At 38.8% G+C, this 13,847-nt stretch overlaps 1 non-coding gene across 1 annotated transcript; it reads right to left on the reverse strand.

Moving 5' to 3' along the window:
* Positions 1–590: 590 nt before the first annotated feature.
* LOC112746406 (small nucleolar RNA R71) lies at positions 591–698 on the reverse strand. Its single transcript, XR_003174292.1, has one exon. It is a non-coding gene; the product is annotated as a small nucleolar RNA R71 (small nucleolar RNA).
* Between the last annotated feature and the right edge of the window lie 13,149 nt (positions 699–13,847).

The raw sequence follows: 13,847 nt of genomic DNA on the forward strand, positions 1-13,847 counted from the left end.
CCTCTTTACTGTGACATAGAGGATTCCTCTTCTTTTCTTTTTCTCTTCTCTTTCTTATGAGCAGGGACAGAGAAAAAGGCATTCTTGTTGAAGCTGATCCAGAACCTGAAAGGACTCTGAAGAGGAAATTAAGAGAAGCTAAATTACAACAATCCAGAGACAACTTGATTGAAAATTTCGAACAAGTAAAGGAAATGGAAGCCGAACCCAACAACAATGCAAGGAGAATGCTTGGTGACTTTACTACACCAAATTCCAATTTACATGGAAGAAGCATCTCCATTCCTACCATTGGAGCAAACAACTTTGATCTGAAACCTCAATTAGTTTCTCTGATGCAGCAGAACTGCAAGTTTCATGGACTTCCATCTGAAGATCCTTTTCAGTTCTTAACTGAATTCTTGCAGATATGTGATACTGTTAAGACTAATGGAGTTGATCCTGAAGTCTACAGGCTCATGCTTTTCCCTTTTGCTGTAAGAGACAGAGCTAGAGTATGGTTGGACTCTCAACCTAAGGATAGCCTGAACTCTTGGGATAAGCTGGTCAAGGCTTTCCTAGCCAAGTTCTTTCCTCCTCAAAAGCTGAGCAAGCTTAGAGTGGATGTTCAAACCTTCAGACAGAAAGAAGGTGAATCCCTCTATGAAGCTTGGGAGAGATACAAAGGACTGACCAAAAAGTGTCCTTCTAACATGCTTTCAGAATGGACCATCTTGGATATATTCTATGATGGTCTGTCTGAGTTATCTAAGATGTCATTGGATACCTCTGCAGGTGGATCCATTCACCTAAAGAAAACGCCTGCAGAAGCTCAAGAACTCATTGACATGGTTGCAAATAACCAGTTCATGTAGACTTCTAAAAGGAATCCTGTAAATAATGGGACGCCTATGAAGAAGGAGTTCTTGAAATTGATACTCTGAATGCCATATTGGCTCAGAATAAAATATTGACTCAGCAAGTCAATATGATCTCTCAGAGTCTGAATGGAGTGCAAGCTGCATCCAACAGTACTCAAGAGGCTTCTTATGAAGAAGAAGCTTATGATCCTGAGAACCCTGCAATAGCAGAGGTGAATTACTTAGGTGAACCTTATGGAAACACCTATAACTCATCATGGAGAAATCATCCAAATTTCTCATGAAAGGATCAAAAGCCTCAACAAGGCTTTAATAATGGTGGAAGAAACAGGTTTAGCAATAGCAAGCCTTTTCCATCATCCACTCAGCAACAGATAGAGAATTCTGAGCAGAATCCATCTAGCTTAGCAAACTTAGTCTCTGATCTATCCAAGGCCACTGTAAGTTTCATGAATGAAATAAGGTCTTCCATTAGAAATTTGGAAGCACAAGTGGGCTAGCTGAGTAAAAGGATCACTGAAATCCCTCCTAGCACTCTCCCAAGCAATACAGAAGAAAATCCAAAAGGAGAGTGCAAGGCCATTGACATAACCAAAATGGCCGAACCCAATGAGGGAGAGGAGGATGTGAATTCCAAGGAGGAAGACCTCCTGGGACGTCCAGTGATCAATAAGGAGCTTCCCTCTGAGGAACCAAAGGACTCTGAGGCTCATCTAGAGACCATAGAGATCCCATTAAACCTTTTTATGCCATTCATGAGCTCTGATGAGTATTCCTCTTCTGAAGAGAATGAGGATGTTACTGAAGAGCAAACAGCCAAGTTTCTTGGTGCAATCATGAAGCTGAATGCCAAATTATTTGGCATTGATACTTGGGAAGTTGAACCTCCCTTGTTTATCAATGAACTAAGTGATCTGGATCAACTGACATTGCCTCAGAAGAGACAGGATCCTGGAAAGTTCATAATACCTTGTACTATAGGCACCATGATTTTTAAGGCTCTGTGTGACCTTGGTTCAGGGATAAACCTCATGCCCCTCTCTGTAATAGAGAAACTGGGAATCTATGGGGTGCAAGCTGCTAAAATCTCATTAGAGATGGCAGACAATTCAAGAAAACAGGCTTATGGACAAGTAGAGGACGTGTTAGTAAAGGTTGAAGGCCTTTACATCCCTACTGATTTCATAGTCCTGGATACTGGAAAGGAAGAGGATGAATCCATCATCCTAGAAAGACCTTTCCTAGCCACAGCAAGAGCTGTGATTGATGTGGACAGGGGAGAATTAATCCTTTAATTGAATGAGGACAACCTTGTATTTACAACTCAAGGATCTCTTTCTGCATCCATGGAGAGGAAGCATAAAAAGCTTCTCTCAAAGCAGAGTCAAACAAAGCCCCCACAGTCAAACTCTAGGTTTGGTGTTGGGAGGCCACAACCAAACTCTAAGTTTGGTGTTGAACTCCCATATCCAAACTCTAAGTTTGGTGTTGGAGAGTCTCAACAAAGCTCTGAACATCTGTGAGGCTCCATGAGAGCCCACTGTCAAGCTATTGACATTAAAGAAGCGTTTGTTGGGAGGCAACCCAATTTCTATTTATCTAACTCTATTTTTTTTCTTAATTATATGTCTTTGTAGGTGCATGATCATGTGGAGTCACAAAATAAATAAAAAAATTGAAAACGGAATCAAAAACAACAGAAGAAAAATCACACCCTGGAGGAAGCACCTGTCTGGCGTTCAACGCCAGAACAAAGCATGGTTCTGGCGCTGAACGCCCAAAATGGGCAGCATCCTGGCGCTGAACGCCCAGAACAAGCATGGTTCTGGCGTTCAACGCCAGAAATGGCTAGTAAATGGGCGTTGAACGCCCAAAATGGGCACCAACCTGGTGCTGAACACCCAGAGTTGTGTGCAAGGGCATTTTGCATGCCTAATTTGGTGCAAGGTTGTAAATCCTTGAACACCTCAGGATCTGTGGACCCCACAGGATCATCTCAGGATCTGTGGACCCCACAGGATCATCTCAGGATCTGTGGACCCCACAGGATCCCCACCTACCTCCACTCACATCTTCTCACCCCTCTTTCACAAAATCCCATAAACACTCTTCCCCAAAAACCCTTTACCAATCACCTCAATCTCTCTTCCCCATCACCTCTTCACCACTCACATCCATCCACTCTTCCCCATAAACCTACCTCATAAACTCCACCTACCTTCAAAATTCAAAACCAATTTCCCACCCAAACCCACCCTAAATGGCCGAACCTTAACCCCCTCCCTCCCCTATATATAGCCCTCCATTCTTCCTCATTTTCACACAACACAACCCTCTCCTCTCTACTTGGCCGAAACACACTTCACCCCTCTTCTCCATATTTTCTTCTTCTTCTTCCTCTATTCTTTCTTTTATTACTCGAGGGCGAGCAATATTCTAAGTTTGGTGTGGTAAAAGCATAAGCTTTTTGTTTTTCCATTACCATTGATGGCACCTAAGACCGGAGAATCCTCTAGAAAGGGGAAAGGGAAGATAAAAGCTTCCACCTCCGAGTCATGGGAGATGGAAAGGTTCATCTCCAAAGCCCATCAAGACCACTTCTATGATGTTGTGGCCAAGAAGAAGGTGATCCCCGAGGTCCCTTTCAAACTCAAAAGAAATGAGTATCCGGAGATCCGACATGAAATTCAAAGAAGAGGTTGGGAAGTTCTAAAAAATCCCATCCAACAAGTCGGCATCCTAATGGTTCAAGAGTTCTATGCCAATGCATGGATCACCAAGAACCATGATCAAAGTAAGAACCCGGATCCAAAGAACTACGTGGATCTGAAGTTACTGTGGATCGGGCCATCATGATTCATAGCATCATGATTGGAGAGGAAATAGAAGTTCATGAAGTCATCTCTAATGAACTCTACAAAATAGCCGAAAAGTCATCCCACATGGCAAGGCTAGCTTTTCCTCATCTTATCTTCCATCTATGTTACTCAGCTGGAGCTTTTATAGAAGGAGACATTCCTATTAAGAAAGAGAAGCCCATCACTAAGAAAAAGATGGAGCAAGCAAGAGAGCCCATTTATGGAGCTCAAGAGGCGCAAGAAGCTCATCACCATGAGATCCCGGAGATGCCTCAAATGCATTTTCCTCTGCAAAATTATTGGGAGCAAATCAACACCTCCCTAGGAGAATTAAGTGCCAACATGGGACAATTAAGGGTGGAACATCAAGAGCACTCCATCATGCTCCATGAAATAAGAGAAGATCAAAAAGCAATGAGGGAGGAGCAACAAAGACAAGGAAAAGACATAGAAGAGCTCAAGGACATCATTGGTTCCTCAAGGAGGAAACGCCACCATCACTAAGGTGGACTCATTCCTTGTTCTTACTTTCTCTGTTTTTCGTTTTCTATGTTATGTGCTTATCTATGTTTGTGTCTTCATTACATGATCATTAGTAGTTAGTAACTATGTCTTAAAGTTATGAATGTCCTATGAATCCATCATCTCTCTTAAATGAAAAATGTTTTAATTCAAAAGAACAAGAAGTACATGAGTTTTGAATTTATCCTTGAACTTAGCTTAATTATATTGATGTGGTGACAATGCTTCTTGTTTTCTGAATGTATGCTTGAACAATGCATATGTCTTTTGAAGTTGTTGTTTAAGAATGTTAAATATGTTGGCTCTTGAAAGAATGATGACAAGGAGACATGTTATTTGATAATCTGAAAAATCATAAAAATGATTCTTGAAGCAAGAAAAAGCAGCAAAGAACAAAGCTTGCAGAGAAAAAAAATAGGAAAAAAAAAAGAGGAGCAAAAGCAAGCAGAAAAAGCCAAAAGCTCTTAAAACCAAGAGGCAAGAGCAAAAAGCCAATAACCCTTAAAACCAAAAGGCAAGGGCAAATAAAAAGGATCCCAAGGCTTTGAGCATCAGTGGATAGGAGGGCCTAAAGGAATAAAATCCAGGTCTAAGCGGCTAAACCAAGCTGTCCTTAACCATGTGCTTGTGGCGTGTAGGTGTCAAGTGAAAACTTGAGACTGAGCGGTTAAAGTCAAGGTACAAAGCAAAAAAAAGAGTGTGCTTAAGAACCCTGGACTCCTCTAATTGGGGACTTTAGCAAAGCTGAGTCACAATCTGAAAAGGTCCACCCAATTATGTGTCTGTGGCATTTATGTATCCGGTGGTAATACTGGAAAACAAAGTGCTTAGGGCCACGGCCAAGACTCATAAAGAAGCTGTGTTCAAGAATCATCATACTGAACTAGGAGAGTCAATAACACTATCTAAACTCTGAGTTCCTATAGATGCCAATCATTCTGAACTTCAATGGATAAAGTGAGATGCCAAAACTATTCAAGAGGCAAAAAGCTATAAGTCCCGCTCATATGATTGAAGCTATGTTTCTTTGATAGTTTGGAATTAATAGTATATTCTCTTCTTTTTATCCTATTTGATTTTCAGTTGCTTGGGGACAAGCAACAATTTAAGTTTGGTGTTGTGATGAGCGGATAATTTATACGCTTTTTGACATTGTTTTTAGTATGTTTTTAGTAGGATCTAGTTACTTTTAGGGATGTTTTCATTAGTTTTTATGTTAAATTCACATTTCTGGACTTTACTATGAGTTTGTGTGTTTTTCTGTGATTTCAGGTATTTTCTGGCTGAAATTGAGGGACTTGAGCAAAAATCAGATTCAGAGGTTGAAAAAGGACTGCTGATGCTGTTGGATTCTGACCTCCCTGCACTCAAAGTGGATTTTCTGGAGCTACAGAAGTCGAAATGGCGCGCTTCCAATAGCGTTGGAAAGTAGACATCCAGAGCCTTCCAGCAATGTATAATAGTCCATACTTTTCCCAAGTTTCGACGACGTAAACTGGCGTTCAACGCCAGCTCTCTGCCCAATTCTGGCGTCCAGCGCCAGAAACAAGTTGCAAAGTGGAGTTCAACGCCCAAACTGGCACCAAAACTGGCGTTCAACTCCAGGAATGACCTCTACACGTGTAACACTCAAGCTCAGCCCAAGCACACACCAAGTGGGCCCCGGAAGTGGATTTATGCATCAATTACTTACTTCTATAAACCCTAGTAGCTAGTTTATTATAAATAGGACCTTTTACTATTGTATTAGATATCTTTGGACACCTGGTTCTTAGATCAGAGGGGCTGGCCATTCGGCCATGCCTGGACCTTTCACTTATGTATTTTTAACGATAGAGTTTCTACACTCCATATATTAAGGTGTGGAGCTCTGCTGTTCCTCAAAGATTAATGCAAAGTAGTACTGTTTTCTATTCAATTCATCTTATTTCGCTTCTAAGATATTCATTCACACTTCAACCTGAATGTGATGAACGTGACAATCATCATCATTCCCTATGAACGCGTTCCTGACAACCACCTCCGTTCTACATTAGAATTGAATGAGTATCTCTTAGATATCTTAATCAGAATCTTCGTGGTGTAAGCTAGAATGATGGCGGCATTCAAGAGAATCCGGAAGGTCTAAACCTTGTCTGTGGTATTCCGAGTAGGATTCAATGATTGGATGACTGTGACGAGCTTCAAACTCGCGAGTGCTGGGCGTTAGTGACAGATGCAAAAGGATAGTAAATCCTATTCCAGCATGATCGAGAACCGACAGATGAATAGCTGTGCCGTGACAGGGTGCGTTGATCATTTTCACTGAGAGGATAAGGTGAAACCATTGACAAGGGTGATGCCTCCAGACGATTAGCCATGCCGTGACAGGGCATTTGGATCATTTTCCCAAGAGAAGACCGAAAGTAGCCATTGACAATGGTGATGTATCACATAAAGCCAGCCATGGAAAGGAGTAAGACTGATTGGATGAAGGCAGCAGGAAAGCAAAGGTTCAGAGGAACGAAAAGCATCTCTATTCGCTTATCTGAAATTCTCACCAATGAATTACATAAGTATTTCTATCCTTCATTATTTATCTTTTAATTATCTAATCCAATCACATTTAACCCTACCTGACTGAGATTTGCAAGGTGACCATAGCTTGCTTCATACCAACAATCTCCGTGGGATTCGACCCTTACTCACGTAAGGTATTACTTGGACGACCCAGTGCACTTGCTGGTTAGTTGTGCGAAGTTGTGAACCGTGGTATTGGCATCATGTTTTTGGCGCCATTACCAGGGAAAGAAAGAGCGATGAATTTTACATAATCAAAGTGTAATCACAATTTCTGCGCACCAGCTGTGCTTGAAATTGATTGTTTGTATGAGTAATTCTTGTTGAAATTTTGGTGAAAATTTGATGAAATTTGATAAAATTCATGCTATGAATGTGTGTTCTTGTGGCTGCTGGAAAACGAAAACCTAGAGCTTAAATTGGGGTTCAATTTGTGTTAAAAACATGTAGAAAAGATGGAGTTTTAGTGGCTGGGAATTTCTTTTGAATTTTGGTAAAAATCAATTGCTGAAAAGACAGAAAAACGGGTAAAAACAGAGAAAGAATCTGAAGAATTTATGAAGAACACGAAGAACACTTTGAGTGTGAGGAAGAACATTGAAGAACACCTTTTAGATCTTAGAAAGGGCAAGGAAGTAAATATTTTGGTGTTTGAGGGGTTATTTGGTAATTTCTGAAAGTTAGGGTGGTTAAAGTAGAAATATTAAAAGTTACCAGGGTAAAAAGTTAATTTTGAAAGTAAAAAGGTAAAGGCAAGATAATTTTCAAAAATTTAATGATAAAATAATAAATAATAATAAAATATTAAATAATAATATTTAATTAAAAATAATATTTAAATAAAAATAATAAAATAATGCAAAAAAGGTAGTTTTCTATAAAAGCTTTAGAAAGACAACTTTAAGCGCAGAATCTCATAATTACCTTCATAAAACACTTAGGGAGTGGTAATAACATCTTAGTGAGGCAAAGATAAATAAAAAATAAAAAGTTAAAGAAAAGATAAAAACCAAAGAAAAAGTCTGTAATGTTTTAATGACAAAAAAACAGACAGAGATTAGTAAACGAACTAGGAGCAACATAGTTAGTCCTTGAGTTGCGACTAGGGTTAGGTATTATATGAAAAGTTAAACTGTTTCAGTATAGACTTAATGAACCTATACTTGGAACAGGCTAACTATTCATTCCGAAATTTACATAAGCCTTAAAAATAAACGTTAAACAGAGAAATCAGAGCAGAATAAAGTAACACAAAGAACAGAGTAATCAGAATAAAGTAAAGAGATAAAGAAAAAAAGAGTAATAGGGATATAGAGAAAAGAGTAATGAGAGCAGAGGAAACAAATACAGAGAAAAGAGTAATCAGAGCAGAATAAACAGACAAAGAGAAAAGAGTAGTAAAACCCACGGACGAATAATTGGTTAAATACGGGAAGTACCCACGAACTGAATGATCATTGATCTCGGGGAAACCTACGAACTATTAACTATTTTATATGCGGGAAGAACCCATGAAATGGTAATCATTATTACGGGAATAACCCATGAACTGTTGTATGTTGATCTCTGGTATAACCCACGAACTAAAGATTACTATATTGTTGAGTATTGATCTCGGGTATAGCCCATGAAGTGAGGATCATGTTTGTTGTTGTATGTTGATCTCGGGGAAACCCACGAACTGAAGATCATTGTTTTGTTTGTGAATTGATCTCGGGGACACCCACGAACTGAGGATCACTGTTTCCCCTTGTGCATATATTATGGGGTCGAGCTTTGCGCCGACTGCCGGTAGTCACGAAGGAGTGGTATTCTTACCACTGACACATATGCACTAAGGACACAAAGGGAAACCATATTTGGGACTTGTTCCTAGGTAATGTCGGGCTGCAGGGTGTAAACCGACACGTGAGCTCATGGCCTACATAGGACAGACATGCATCATACTTGGTTACGCATTTTCTCTATTATGATTGTCGCATGAATGTATGCTTTCTTTGTTTGTATTCTATTCTCTCTGTCTGTGTTCGTATTATTTTCTTGTATTCTTTTGTTTGTATTCTGCTATATGTTTTCTCTCTCTTCTCTATTTATTTGTATCTTCTGTTTACTACTTTTCTGTATTCTGCTATTTATCTGCTAAATAACATAGAATTAATGAACTTAACTAATAATCCCGGCCATACTAAGAACTCCCTAGTTCTTACCGCTTCTCTCTCCCTTCCCCTTTCAGATGGAAGCATGAGTACCCTTCCGTAATTCGCTGACGATCGTTCCTAAAAAGGATTCTGCTCTAGGTAGTCTTCTGAGTCTAGGGTGAATCTCATTCTCTGTTTATATGTATGTACTGTGAGACCAGCTGATGTCTACACCCCGTTTGAACGTGAACTTTAACCTAAATCCTGTGTACGAGACTCCTGTTGTGTGGCTACTTCATGAGGTACCAGAGAGATGTCCTATGGCAATGTCTGGTCGTGCAGAGGAGTAGCGGATGATGTTCTACCTTTTGATGACATTCCACCTGACTTGAGTTTTGAAGACCTAGAACATACTTTCCCTCGCTTTAGTAGTTTAGAGGGACTATGTGAGTATAGAGTCTAGGCTAGCCTAGGTGCCAGCTTAGGGACCTCTTGAATAGGTCAGGACCTGTGATGTTGTATGTATGTATATGTATATAGTTATTATCTAGCTATATCTAGGGGTGTTCTAACTAAAAGTCTATACTCTAATAAAGGCTAAATCACCGAATGTTGTCAACTACTTGTGATGTATGTATGTGTGGTTGTTTATAACTATTTTATCTGTTATTACTTGTGAATTGATTATGAATGATTCTGTCTATTAATCCAAACATTTTCAAAAAAAAAAAATACCTCGCAAATTGACTACGTTTTTAACAACAAATCAGGCTCATATGATAAATAATAGATAATAATTAGGAAGAAAAATTGGTAGCGCTCAGTTTCCGGTATGATCTAGACATATTGAAAATTGGGTCGTTACAGCATGCGCACACTTCTTGATCCCCTTTCTGTTCAGAGCATTCGCACACCTTGTGCGAGCGCACACCTTCCACTTTTCACATAGTGTGCGTACGCACACATACCTGTGCGTATGCTGATAAGGGCCCAAAGTGGATTAGGAATTTTCATCAAAATAGAATTGGCGTTGTAAGTATAGTCCCAACCCAACAATCAACCAACATCAAAGTTTAATTCAAATACAAAACATATAAACCGAGAGTCTTTCAACCTCGGGTCGTTCTCCCTAGGAAAGCAATTGAAGTGTCATGCTTTCGGTTGTTAGGAGAAAGGGTTGTGCAATCAAAGAACAAAAGATTAAAAGAACTAAGCAATAAAAGAACAAAGAGATAATTAAAATTGGAATCAAAGCAAGTAAAAGGAAAACAAGATCAAAACTAGTGAAAATGCTATAAATGTATAAAAGGGCCTTGACTTGAGGATGAGAGTCCAAGGAATCCTATCATCGCCATAACCACAACTATGATAATTATGATTAGTCAATCTTGCTTAGTCAACCCCTAACATCGAGGAGTAAGTCAAGCAAGCATAATTGACCTTAATCCATAAGTCCTAGCTAACATACCAAACTTGTTGGTAAAAAGCTAGCGTCAATGGAAATAAGAATCAATTAACTGCCCAAGAATTATCACTAAATGTCGGATATCATGATTCTAGTATCCTAGAAACTCAAATCCCAAGCCAAGGTGCGAAAATCTACTCAAAATCTAAAGTTGGCATTTTCACGAACACCTTGTGTGCATAAAAGCAAAACATGAAAAATTGCAAGGAAAAATAGAAAACTATAACCAACTATCAACAATATCAACAAGAGACAATCAAACAAGCATATATAAAGCTTGAAATATGAAATTCATCAGTCAAAACTTTAAGAACTCAAAATTGCATATATAAACAAAGTACTTGAACCATAAGAAAATAAAGGCAAAAGTAGTGAAAATAAAGAGGAAATTAAAGAGTACTTATAAAAGATGAGTAAAATCCAAGATCAAAGCTTGCTATAAAATACTACATGAAAGCTACATAAACCCTAGGAGAGAATTATCTACTCTACACTACTCCTACTCCTAATTAAATATGCTAAAGAATGTAGAATGAGGCCTCCTACATTAATGCCTTCATATGTGATCATTTCCCTTTTATATAGCACTTCCCATTCAGCATAAAGTCCTCCAAAACTGGGCCAAAGGCCCCCAAATTCGCGGATCACGTGTTTCATTAATGAATCCATGTGCAGGGTCCTGTGCGTACGCACAGATGTGTGCGTACGCATACGTCGCTGAATGTTATCCTGTGTGTACGCACCGGTGCTTGTGCGCACACATACATGCTAATTCCATCTTATGTGCATGCACGCTCTGCTGTGTGTGCTTTTCCTTGTTTTCTTCATGTTTTCTCCGTTGTACATGTTTTTTTCCACTTTTCGTTAGCCAATCTTGCCTCTAGAGCCTGAAATCACTCAACAAACAAGTCATGGCATCGAATGGCATAAAAGTGGAATAAAATTGCTCAATTTAAGCACAAAACGCATGTTTTCACATTTAGGGTCAATTTAGGGATCAAACACAAAAGTATGCTATTTTGGTGTTTAAGTGTAGGTTTATGTGATGAAATCCACTCAAATCAATCCAAAATATCTCATCAAATATGGATTCATTAATTCCCCCTCACTTAAACAATAGCATGTCCTCATGCTAAAACAAACAAGGAGAATGATCAAAGGGAAACAACTTATTGAATGCAACTATCTATATGCATGCAAGTATGTATATACTATATATATCTATCTAACTATAATGTCCTATTGATTTGGTGAAAACAAACAATCAAATTCCCAAGCAAAAGTATAGACAAATAGGGCAAAGCAAAGAAATAGCTCAATGCAATCACAATCTAGAGAATTGATTTAACTCATCAAAATGAAGCAACTTGTAAGAATACATGATAAGAAGTATGGGAACTTAGAGTTGAGTGTTCGAACCCTCACTAGGTGTGTATACACTCTCAACGCTTGGTGTTTTAGGGTTTAATCACTCAAGTCCCCTCCTAATCATGCTTTCAAGGATTTGCTTTTCATCTAACAATCAATAAATGTGTGATGCGTGAGTGCAAGTATCGTGAGGTCTTTAGAGGGTTGTAATGGGGTTAGGGTTAGGTGGGATAGATATGGCTAAGTGGACTAAATTGAATCCTTGATTAGTTTAAATATCCAACTTAACCTATATCAACCAATTCACAAACTATGCAACCTAACTTCCTATTCCCATTTTATACACATTTATGGATCTTTTTCATCCAAGTCTACATATGCATTTCTTATTCATTTTTTTTCTTTTCTTTGGGGCAACCTTTGTCCCTTCTTATTATTTTTCCATATATTTTTTTCTATTTCTTTTTCTTTTTCTACAACAAACACATATGGTTAAAGCAAATTGATACATGAATGTGCACCCATTTTCCAAAATTTTTCTTTTTCAATGCATACCCAATACAAACTTTTTCATTCACTACCAATGTTTCCCAAAATCCCCCCCTCCACACTTAAATGAAACACATTCCTCAACCTAAGCTAATCAAAGATGCAATTCAAGGTAATTCATGGTTTTTCGCTTAGGATTGTGATGTGCTAACAATTAGAACAAAGGGAATTAAGAGGCTCAAAAGGGGTTAATAAAGGTAGCTGCAAGGGTAGGTCCATATGGGTGAGTGAGTTTAATATAAAAAAATGGCCTCAAAACATCAAACATTGGAAATAAAGAATCAAGAAAAACCAAGATTACAATCATAGAAGGAGCGTAACACACAATGAACAAAAATAGTGGTTAAAAATTGTAACCACTCATTAAGGCTTGATGAGCGGATAATTTATACGCTTTTTGGCATTGTTTTTACATAGTTTTTAGTATAATTTAGTTAGTTTTTAGTATAATTTTATTAGTTTTTAAATAAAAATCACATTTCTAGAATTTACTATGAGTTTGTGTATTTTTCTATGATTTCAGGTATTTTCTGGCTGAAATTGAGGGACTTGAGCAAAAATCTGATTCAGAGGCTGAAGAAGGACTGCAGATGCTATTGGATTCTGACCTCCCTACACTCAAAGTGGATTTTCTGGAGCTATGGAACTCCAAATGGTGCGCTCTCAATTGAGTTGGAAAGTAGACATCTAGGGCTTTCCAGCAATATGTAATAGTCCATACTTTGCCCGAGTTTAGACGACGCAAACTGGCATTCAACGGCAGTTCCATGTTGCATTCTAGAGTTAAACGCCAGAAACAGGTTGCAAAGTGAAGTTAAACGCCAAAAACAGGTTACAAACTGGCGTTCAACTCCAAGAGAAGCCTCTACACATGTAAAGCTTAATGCTCAGCCCAAGCACACACCAAGTGGGCCCCAGAAGTGGATTTCTACATCATTTACTCATTCCTGTAACCCTAGTAACTAGTTTAGCATAAATAGAACTTTTTACTATTGTAAGGGGAGTTCCTTTTTCCCTATTTTCGAATTCATATGCTATTTAGGGCGGCTGGCCTCTCGGCCATGCCTGGACCTTGTTCTTATGTATTCTCAACGGTAGAGTTTCTACACACCATAGATTAAGGTGTGGAGCTATGCTGTTCCTCATGAATTAATGCAAAGTACTATTATTTTTCTATTCAATTCAAGCTTATTCCTATTCTAAGATGTTCATTCGCACCCAAGAACATGATGAATATGATAATTATGTGACGCTCATCACCATTCTCACCTATGAATGCATGCCTGACAACCACTTCCGTTCTAAACCTTGTCTGTGGTATTCCGAGTAGGATCTGGGAAGGGATGACTGTGACGAGCTTCAAACTCGCGAGTGCTGGGCGTAGTGACAGATGCAAAAGGATAGTAAATCCTATTCCAGTATGATCGAGAATCGACAAATGATTAGCCATGTAGTGACAGCGCATTGGACCATTTTCACAAAGAGGATGTGATGTAGCCATTGACAACGGTGATGCCCTATATACAGC

Source organism: Arachis hypogaea, chromosome 14 (assembly GCF_003086295.3).
Source record: "Arachis hypogaea cultivar Tifrunner chromosome 14, arahy.Tifrunner.gnm2.J5K5, whole genome shotgun sequence".
Taxonomy (NCBI): Eukaryota; Viridiplantae; Streptophyta; class Magnoliopsida; order Fabales; family Fabaceae; genus Arachis; species Arachis hypogaea.